This window comes from Camellia sinensis, chromosome 1, assembly GCF_055761805.1.
Source record: "Camellia sinensis isolate YWXY chromosome 1, ASM5576180v1, whole genome shotgun sequence".
In the NCBI taxonomy this organism is placed as follows: domain Eukaryota; kingdom Viridiplantae; phylum Streptophyta; class Magnoliopsida; order Ericales; family Theaceae; genus Camellia; species Camellia sinensis.
The window spans coordinates 90,394,473-90,404,223 of NC_138961.1; the positions used below are offsets into that span (position 1 = coordinate 90,394,473).

The 9,751-nt window shown below is 35.5% G+C and overlaps 1 pseudogene; it reads right to left on the reverse strand.

Annotated features, from left to right (window-relative positions):
- Positions 1 to 4,353: 4,353 nt before the first annotated feature.
- Positions 4,354 to 5,147, reverse strand: LOC114286068 (uncharacterized; annotated as a pseudogene).
- Between the last annotated feature and the right edge of the window lie 4,604 nt (positions 5,148 to 9,751).

Here is a 9,751-nt window from a genome sequence, read left to right on the forward strand (position 1 = left end):
AAACTCAAATATATTTAATTCCCAATTTAACTTCCATAAATTTGAACATAACTCCATTTTTTTCTCAACTTGCTAATTTCTTTTTAATTAAATGAGATTCAACCCAATCATCTCTTGATTTTAGCTTGTATGTGATTTATCTACAAAGTTTAAGCCTCAATTTCTTACCTTAAGTCTTCAATTTGATGAATCTCTTCACCAATTGTTGAGCCTCCTCTCTTTTCCTTGCTTGGGTGTCTTGGGTTTACATCTTCAAGACTTCTCCAGCACAAATATGACTTTAGCCCCCTTCTCTCGCTCTCTTCGTAAATCTCTCTTTTTGCTCTTATTTCCTCTCTCTCTCCATTCCTCTTTGTCTCTTTTTCCAACTTCTAACTCTCTATTTCTGTTTCCAACTTATAAAACAAATTAACATAAGGCTTCCCAACCCAAATAAAATAGACACTCACCTCTTCTCCTTTATGAAGCCCCCAGCCAACTCTTATACGTGCACCCACACACAAAAACTCCAATAGAATTTAGAAGGCCCCACATACTTCTTTCACAACTAAATAAATTAATAGAATTAGCTTTACTATTAATTATACATTAGCTTAAATAAGTATCACTTAGTCTTGATTAATCATAACTAATTACAATTCACATATAATTTAATTAGTCTAATTTGACTTCTATTAGAGCCCAATTAATTATATTTAAATTTATCATTTTGAATCAGATTTTTTTTATCAAACTTCCAAAAGACTCCAAATATCAAATTAAACTTATCACCATCATCAATCTTGGTTTCCCAAGCCATCAAGGTCTTCAATTTTAGATCAAACTCAAAATCTTCGTCAATAAATTACATATTCATTTGAACACCTCATAAATCAATTTAATTCATAATAATCTTAATTCCCAATCTTCATATCTTAATCACCTCCAATTAATCAAATCTTAATTTTACTGCACTGAATTGAAGCTGAATTGAATATTTAATTAAGCTCCCAAATGGGTCAATACTTGAAATCAAAATGATTTAACTAATTAATTTTAGTTTCTTAAGCCATTTGGACCTTCAATTTCTAATTCCAAAATAAATCTTCAACCAACTCATGTACAAATTAGACTGAATAATTCTTATAAACCCCCAATTAAATTTGAATAATGGTGATTAAATTCAAATCTCCTTAATTAATTAAATGCCACATATAATACGTAGTGGGGTTGTCACACTCTGTCCCTCTTAGAAAGTTTGGTCTTTCAAACTTAAGACGCTTGTACCACAATTCACCCACAAAGCTTTTTCTCATTTTAAGTTTGTTCTTGAGTAACATCTTTTCTATTCAATTCTCATCATAGGAGTTTAACTCCTTTCATTCATTTGTTGGTCAATAATCCCAATTGGTGATTTCATCATACTTTATATTGTCATCAAAAGCTATTTGGTACTGACCAACAGCACAAACGGATCTCAAAATTGGCCTCTCAACATCCATACATAAAACATATTGATCGTGCAACTCACATACTTCAATTCATGGATTTGATGGCCAGTGAACAGCAAGAAGGTAAAGATTTTAATGAGTGATGTCCATAATAAATCCAGAAAATAGATTTCAGATTAGAAATAGATTTATGTTCACGTTGAGATTTCACAGAAAGTCATACATGGTACATCCATTATAACAAAACAGATACAGAGAAGGCAGTGGTTATAATAACCAGTTCCATAATGGAACCTCCACTACCAGGTAGTAGATAACAGATATTGAGTAGAAAAGTTCCTTGATGGAACCTCCGGTACAGGGTAATAGATAACAGATATCACGTGATGCTAAGGATCTGTGCCAAGTACCATTCAATTTTGCTTGTCTGATCTTAACAAAATGTGAAATTTAGTCTATCAACGTTGTTTCCCACCTAGGAAACATATTGAAGATCAAATACCATGTGATTGGGCTGACATCCAAGCCTATAAGCCAGTTGGTAATTGTTAGACATCCCAACAAAGAACTTTCAAAATCCATAAAAAAATAAACCAAAAGGAATGAAAACAATTTGAAATAACTAATCACAAATAAGTAATTTACACCATTCACAAACAAGGGCATATAAGCACGGGCAAGATAGATTGTGAAAAAATTCGTTTACATTTCACAAGATATGGAACAATTACTGATACCAAACTCATAACCCTTTCTTTCTTCCGCAATCCTATCAAATCTCAAGTTCTCTCTCAATACCCTGTTTTATTTACTCAGCTAGTTGCTTACCATTATCATGAAACTTCAGACCAAACACAAGAACAAACAGAAAGTAGTAAAGGCACATGCCAGGCCAAATACTCTACAATAGTTATATTCGATTGACTATCCTAACTCAAAGCATGCACTTTATGGTTCAAAGAAAAAGTTTTCTAGATAAACACAATCATAGAAACTTATGCCCTCGTTCTTTATTCCAAAAAGGTGCACTTTAAGGAACCATATATTAATCTCTTGTTATGTGAGCCTTCCAATCCATGTTACTAGTTTCCTTTCCCACTTATTTGATTTTTATTATGTTCCACTTAATTACCTAGAAGATAAAGGGAAAAGAATGCAAATGGAATTTTACAGCAAATTGATAGTGTTCTTTCTAGTTTTTTCTTTTTTCTTTTTTTATTTAATTATATTTATTTTTAATTTTTTTATGGCTTTCGTGTTATAACACATTATTCAAAACATATATGAATGAAATATAATACTATTGATTACTTTCTATATCTATGTTATGATCACTCTTTTATTCTTTGAAATTTGACAAAGTATACACTAAAACAAGTTGGGTCTTGAATGACGAAATTTTTTTGTCTCCAAAAAGCTAATTTCGTTACTATAGATATTTGTGAGGAAATATTTTCGTCGCCGGTTTCGTCATTGAATGTTTGTCACTAAAAACCACCGTGACAAAAAATAATTTCTTCACCAATGAAATTACTTCAGTGATGAAATTTTTTGTCACCAATAAAACAACATTTTGTCGCCAAAAATTCTAATTTTCGTCACCAAATAGTTATTCAATAGCATATTTAGAACTTTAGTTGATGAATAAATTTGTCACACATGTTAATCATTAATGAGGAAACAATTTCGTCACAGTAAGATGTAAAGGTGACGAAATTTTCCATCTTCAAAAGTCATACATGGATGACGAAATATATTTCGTTGCACATATACATATATATATATATATATATACGTGACGAAATTTTTCGTCTTCAAAAGTCATACATGGGTGACGAAATATATTCCGTCGCAAATATATATATATACATGACGAAATTTTTAATCACCAAACAACAAAATAAATGAACACTTTCATAAATAAGCTGCAATAAATTTTGTCACAAAAAAAGTTTATTAGCGACGAATAATCACTTTGTCATAATAACAAGTATAAATGACGAAACAAATTCATCACTAAACTTGTTCCATATTTTATATTCAATTTAAATTATTATTTCACAAATATCCCTGTTTATATCCGAATAGCCTTTTAATTGTACTAAGAAATCCACTAGCTATTATACATCACTCCACAAAAAAATTCATTAAGCAATTTATATTATAAATCAAAATATGTCCATCAATCAACTTTAATAATAATCCATTAAGTATAACAAAAAAACCATCAAAGCAAATCCCAAAATGAACTAACGTGGAGTCCACAAAAAAAATCAACACTCAATCTTGATTTGCAACTACAAAGCATCAGTTTAGGGAAACAAAATTCAATAGTTGATCTTCATTTGCAAGTATGCTTCCGAACGTCATCAAAACCAATCTGCAAAGAAAATAAAGAAGGCAAACATTAATATATTATCAATTACATCTAAACATATATATAAATAATTTTATTTTATAAACCAATTTAGTAGAAATGCATATAAAAATTCAAAACTTCAAAGGTTTGAGGTGATCCTTGATGATAAAGCAACACGAACAACCTAAGATGCCAAAAGATCGCAAGAATACCATATATCACTATCACTAATGGCAGAATATATATAATAGCTCCAAAATATAACGTGACATTGAGGTACATTTGATTCACAACAATGGGCCGATGACTTCTTCAATGAGGTAAATTTGGTAAGTGAAGTTCAACACAAGAACCTTGTAAGACTTTTGGGTCGCACCATTGAAGCCCCTCAATGCCTTCTTATTTATGCCAATTTGCATCCTTGCATAAAGTAAAACAAACCCCTCAGTCCTAGTCCTTACAACAAAGTTGACAATGATGGATGCATTTCAACTAAAACTTATATGAAATATGAAAAACAAACCTCATGTTTACAGTGTATGCATTTTCAACAAAAAGTTGGGATTAGAGAACCCCAAAGAAAGGATTACTTGTTGCATTATTCAACTCGGTCCCAGCTGAGTTCAACACTGCTCTGTCGACTTTGTCTCTGGGTAGAAATAAGAACTCACCTCCTTCAATTTTCTCAAACCACACAGCTCAAGAAACTCAATTCCACCTTGTAGTGCACCAACTCTAGCATGAAAGGTGGCATTAGTGAGTCTAATTTTAGTAAATTTGTCATCAATGGGATTTGTCGCAACATTCTTCACATAAGTTAAAAGCGTATTAAATGCCGTCTTCACTTTGGCCTTGTCATCCTTATGGTTCTGCTTGAGAGATCGTAGACACTCTCTCATTTGTTCTGCTTTTATTGTAGGCCTGACTGGCAATATGCTCTTCTTTTCCTCCATAACAGGTGCAGAAGGCTTTGCAGCATTAGGATCTTCTAGTGGCAATCCAAGCTTCTGTCTTCTTTCTTCCTTGTCTTCTTCCAATTTTTGTTTAATTTTTTCCCTTGCTAAAGGGTACTCTCAGAAGTATGGAGTGGAATATACAGAAGTTTTTGCACCAGTGGCAAGGATGGATACGGTAAGGATGATTATTGCTCTAGATGTATAGAAGAATTGGATGATTTTTCAGCTGGATGTCAAGTCGGCTTTTCTCAATGGTGAGTTGAGTGAAGATGTTTATGTGGAGCAACCAAGAGGATATGAAAAAAAGGGCAGTAAGCATCTAGTTTACAAGTTACACAAAGCCCTATATGGATTAAAACAAGCTCCACGAGCTTGGTTTAGTCGAATCGAAGCACATTTCATTGGTGAAGGGTTTTAGAGGTGCGAAAACGAGCAGACATTATTCACAAAGAGAAGCAGAGAAGCAAAGAAGGAAAAATCATCATTGTAAGTGATTATGTTGATGATTTAATTTTTACTAGTAATGATAAAGTTATGATGTCTGAATTTAAAAGCTCTATGTTAAGAGAGTTTGATATGTTTGACTTGGGGAAGATGAGGTTTTTTCTTGGGATCGAGGTGCTACAAAAGTCTAATGGTATTTATATACACCAAAGGAAATACGCATTGGAGGTTTTGAGAAGGCTTGGTATGATGGAAAGTAATTCGGTAGGCAGTCCAATAGTTCCAGGTTTCAAAATAAGTAGAGACAGAAATGGAGACTTAGTTGATGAGGCGTATTACAAGCAGCTGGTGGGTAGTTTAATGTATCTCACTGCCACGAGACCTGACATGATGTTTGTTACTTGTCTCATAAGTAGATATATGGAAAAACCAATGGAAATTTATCTACAGCCAGCTAAGAGAGCAGTTTGATACTTAAAAGGGACTGTGAACTATGGAATTCATTATAAGAAAGGAGGAGATGGTGAGTTGTTAGCATTTACGGATAGCGAATATGCCGGAGATGTTGAAGACAGAAAGAGTACATCTGGTTACGTGTTTTTAATGAGTTCAAGTGTTGTTTCACGGTGTTCAAAAAAGTAATACAATCCCAAAGAATAATTAAAGAAAATAAAAAACAACAGCAATCATAAAGTGATATACAAACCAAACCAACCCACTGCCTGAGACTCAATAAATGTTCCTTCATTTCTTCTACTGTGAAAAACTCAATCAGAGACACACCCATTATTAATCACATCACTAACTTAGACCAACTCCAACATTGCCTAACAAAAATACACAAAAAAGTAAACACATAGTTTTGTCTCTACTTTGGTTAGTGTTTATTTTAACTAGGGTCATGCTAAGTAAGAATTTTGATAATGAATCTATTTTCATTAAATACATCTTCAAACTTGTTAAATCTTAGTTAATAAGTAGTCAAATTGATGTACTTTAACTAGTATATACTAACCAACATGAGAAAAATAAAATGATAAAATGAGCGAGACTTACCAAAAAGGCGATGTACGACTTCATGGGATACCTCCTCCTCTAAATTGTCCTTTGAAACCTTGCTTCTTAAGAAACTCCACGATGCTTGATGTGATCTCAAAATGCTCGTCAATCGACCCATTTATCTTCCCTATCTCTTTATTCTGTGCTTGAATTTCCTCTTTTTGGGCTTGAATTTCATGTTTTTGTGCTATAATTTCCTCTTTATGTGACTGGATTTTCTCATTTTGTGACTGAATTTCCTCATTTTGCTCTTGTATTTCCATCTCTAGACGCCTCACATAGTCATTGTCAGTCGAAGCACTGGTAGTCCTGACAGAGAAGGAATGCCTCAACCCAAGTCCTTTAACATATCCCGACCTTGGCTTTAGCACCTTCACAGATAGCTCCTCCGGAGTAATTGGAACCACACCAGGTTGGGAGCAATGTTTAGCTTGGAACTTTATCATATTATCTTGTCACTTAAAAAAAAATGGAAAAATGAATAAAGATACAATTAAAATTGCAATCATCCTAATACAAAAGGTAAATATACATACATAATTCTTTTCGCACTCCAGAGAAATCCACTGCTTTGTGACATCATTAAAGTGTGTAGATTTGTAAACACATGGCAACTCTGGTAGTTGGCCCCCATTTGCAATTGTTTTTTTTTTTTTTTGTTCAACTAGTAAGTTGAATAAGAATGATGGTAGTAGAATCATCTTTAAAAAAAACAAGGGAAAAAAAATTAAAGAAAACGCACCGCCTCTTGTACCCTAACTGGGAGAGATTTTGACCCACACCTACGCTTCGTCTTCAATTGATTTCTATTGTCAATGTTACCATTTGATTGCTTCAACAAGGAGAGTGTTCCAATATAAAAATATATTTACTAGGAAGACAAGGTAATTGTCAACAATAAATAAACATACGAAAAGTTTACCAGCCAATTGGTATCATTCCACTTCTTGTCAATCAAGTTTTTCCATTTCTCGAGCTCACATTCAAGCAGTGGGTGGCTTCTAGCATACTCCTCTCCCTTAGCACTTTTAAGGTTCATGTATTTTATTTACAGTATGTAGGTGTAGATGCTCAAGCTCTGTCCACACTTTGTTGCCACTTGTTGACACCCCATTTTTGACCGTCCTCAAGACTTGGATGTCATCATTTGAACACTCGATGATCATCCATGCTCGTGCTCGTTTTGAGTTTTTGAAGGTCTCGGTTGTGCGCCTTGCCTTGGAGCCTCTCAACTTGTCTGTTTTGTGCTTGGTTGTGGACCAAGAGCTTGTGGCCTTGTTTCTGAGGGAAGGGGGTGGCCTGTTGGTCAGCCCTACAACCCATCGGCTAGGCCCTGTGCCCATCGGCCATGCCCTCTTTCCATCGGCCATAAGTGGTGGTCGGTCGGCACCATTAATGGTCGGTTGGCCATGCTTTTTGGCCGAGACCTTTTTATTTGCTTTTGTAGATATTTCTTTGCCAACTGTGCTAGCCGGTGAGCATAGAACTCATCTTCCATACACATGTATGGAGGGATTGCACCAAGCCTCTAGCTTGTTCAACAAGCTTGAGACTTGGATTTCTAAAAGAGAGGAGGTACCTCTCCCTTTCCAGAGGTTCTGAAATTGGCATTAGATCAAATATCTCTCTCTCTCTCTCTGTCTCTCTCTCTCTCTGTCTCTCTCTCTCTCTATATATATATATTGCTTGAAAGTGAGTGTTATTCACACATTTTGCCTACAACCCCTCAGCCAAGCCTCTTGACCTTGGAGCTGAGATTCCATAGGACTTGTTTTAGCATCCTAAGGTTGGTTTTGGCTCAGAAAAGCTGTTGGTTTTGTTGTTCTTCAAGGGTGAGTCCCATATCCTCTTTTAAGCTTTGTTTTTCTTGAGTACTTAGCCATCTTTGCATGTTGCTTTTGGCTTAGCTTTCAACTGTAAAAAGCTTCATTTTCAAGTGTTTGAAATGTTTGTTTAAGGCCTCTTTGGTGTTGGGGGTGGTCTACCCCCCTTTTGTTCCCTATTTTGCTCTGTTTTGTATCATCTCTTTAGGCCTTTGAGATCACCTTCTCTTGGCCTTTTAACCACTGAATTCTAGAGGAATTTCAGTGGTGGAAAGTGTGTTTTGAGGCTCCAAATAGGTGGAGGTGGTCCCCCACTTTTGTCTCTTGTTTGCTTGTGTTGATGGCTCATCAAAGTAGCATGTTTTTCTACCTCCTTGAGGCTCTATCTTAGCATGTTTTAGGCCTTATTTTAACATGATATAGCTCTATTTTGGGTTGGTTTGATTGCCCCTTGCATGCTTCATACCCTTGTAGTGCAATCCTCCCTATAGCCTTAACATGCATCATGCTTTGGACCATGGTTTTAGCATGTTTTTTGCTCCACTCCAGCAAGCTTTCAATCATGTTTTTCCATGCTTTGTATAGCCATAGTGCAATCTTGATCACTAGCTTTGAGTTTCCAAGACCTCTTGTATGCTTACTTATGATGATTGCATGCTTTCGCCTTATTTCTACCATGATTTCAGTGTGTGTAGTATGGTCATACCCTCTCATGCTTCACTCTTTCAATGCTTTTGGAGAGTTGTGCTTTATGCCTTGATTATGGCCTAAATTGTATGTATGCATGCCTAAGCTTTTGGGCTACCATCTCAGTGTGTTTTTGGTGTTATTTTGCCATGATATGACTCTGTTTTTGGTTGGTTAGAGCATCCCTCATTTGCTTCTTACACTTGTAGTGTAAATCCTGTTTGCTAGCCTTGCGTGCCGTATGGTTAGCTTGTTATTCTAGCATGTGTTGGCTTGGTATCAGCCCATTTTTGGTGTTATTTTGACATGCCATAACTCTGATTTTGGTTGGTGGAGTCGCCTCATGCTTGGTTCTGGTAGGTGTAGTGTAATCCTCCTCATTGGCCTTGCATACTCCATGCTTCATGCCTTTTATTGTAGCATATGTTGGTTGTGTTCAAGCATGTATTTGGCCTTGTTTTGACATGCTTTAGGACTATTTTGGATCATCTTGGCGCTTTGGGCCTTGCTTCATATGGCTATGTTACAAGTGCCTTTGATAGCCTTAAGCTTGGAGCCTCCTAGCATGCCTTATTTGTGGTAGTTGCATGTTTTAGCATCATTTGGAATGATATTTCATAGCATATAGTGTTGTTACACTTCCATGTTTTTCACTCTTTAAGTGCTTTTAAGAGTTGACCCTTATGCCTAGTTGATGAGCCATCACATGAGCATGTGTTCTTGGCCCTGTTGTGCCTAAGTTTTGGTGTGTTGGCCACTGTTTTGGAGCGTCATAGGTCTGTCCATATGTGGTTTAAACCATTGAGCATTGTATTGCATGCCTCTTGAACGATGCTCTTTACTTGCTTTGATGCTTTAGCCTTCAAACATGCTGTGCATGCATTATTCACATGATAGAATCTTGTGCATGCCATTAGCATTGATAGGTTGAGCATGTTATTTGCATGTGTGTTGCATTGCATTGTGTTTGGATCAGATGTTGATCCAAACATG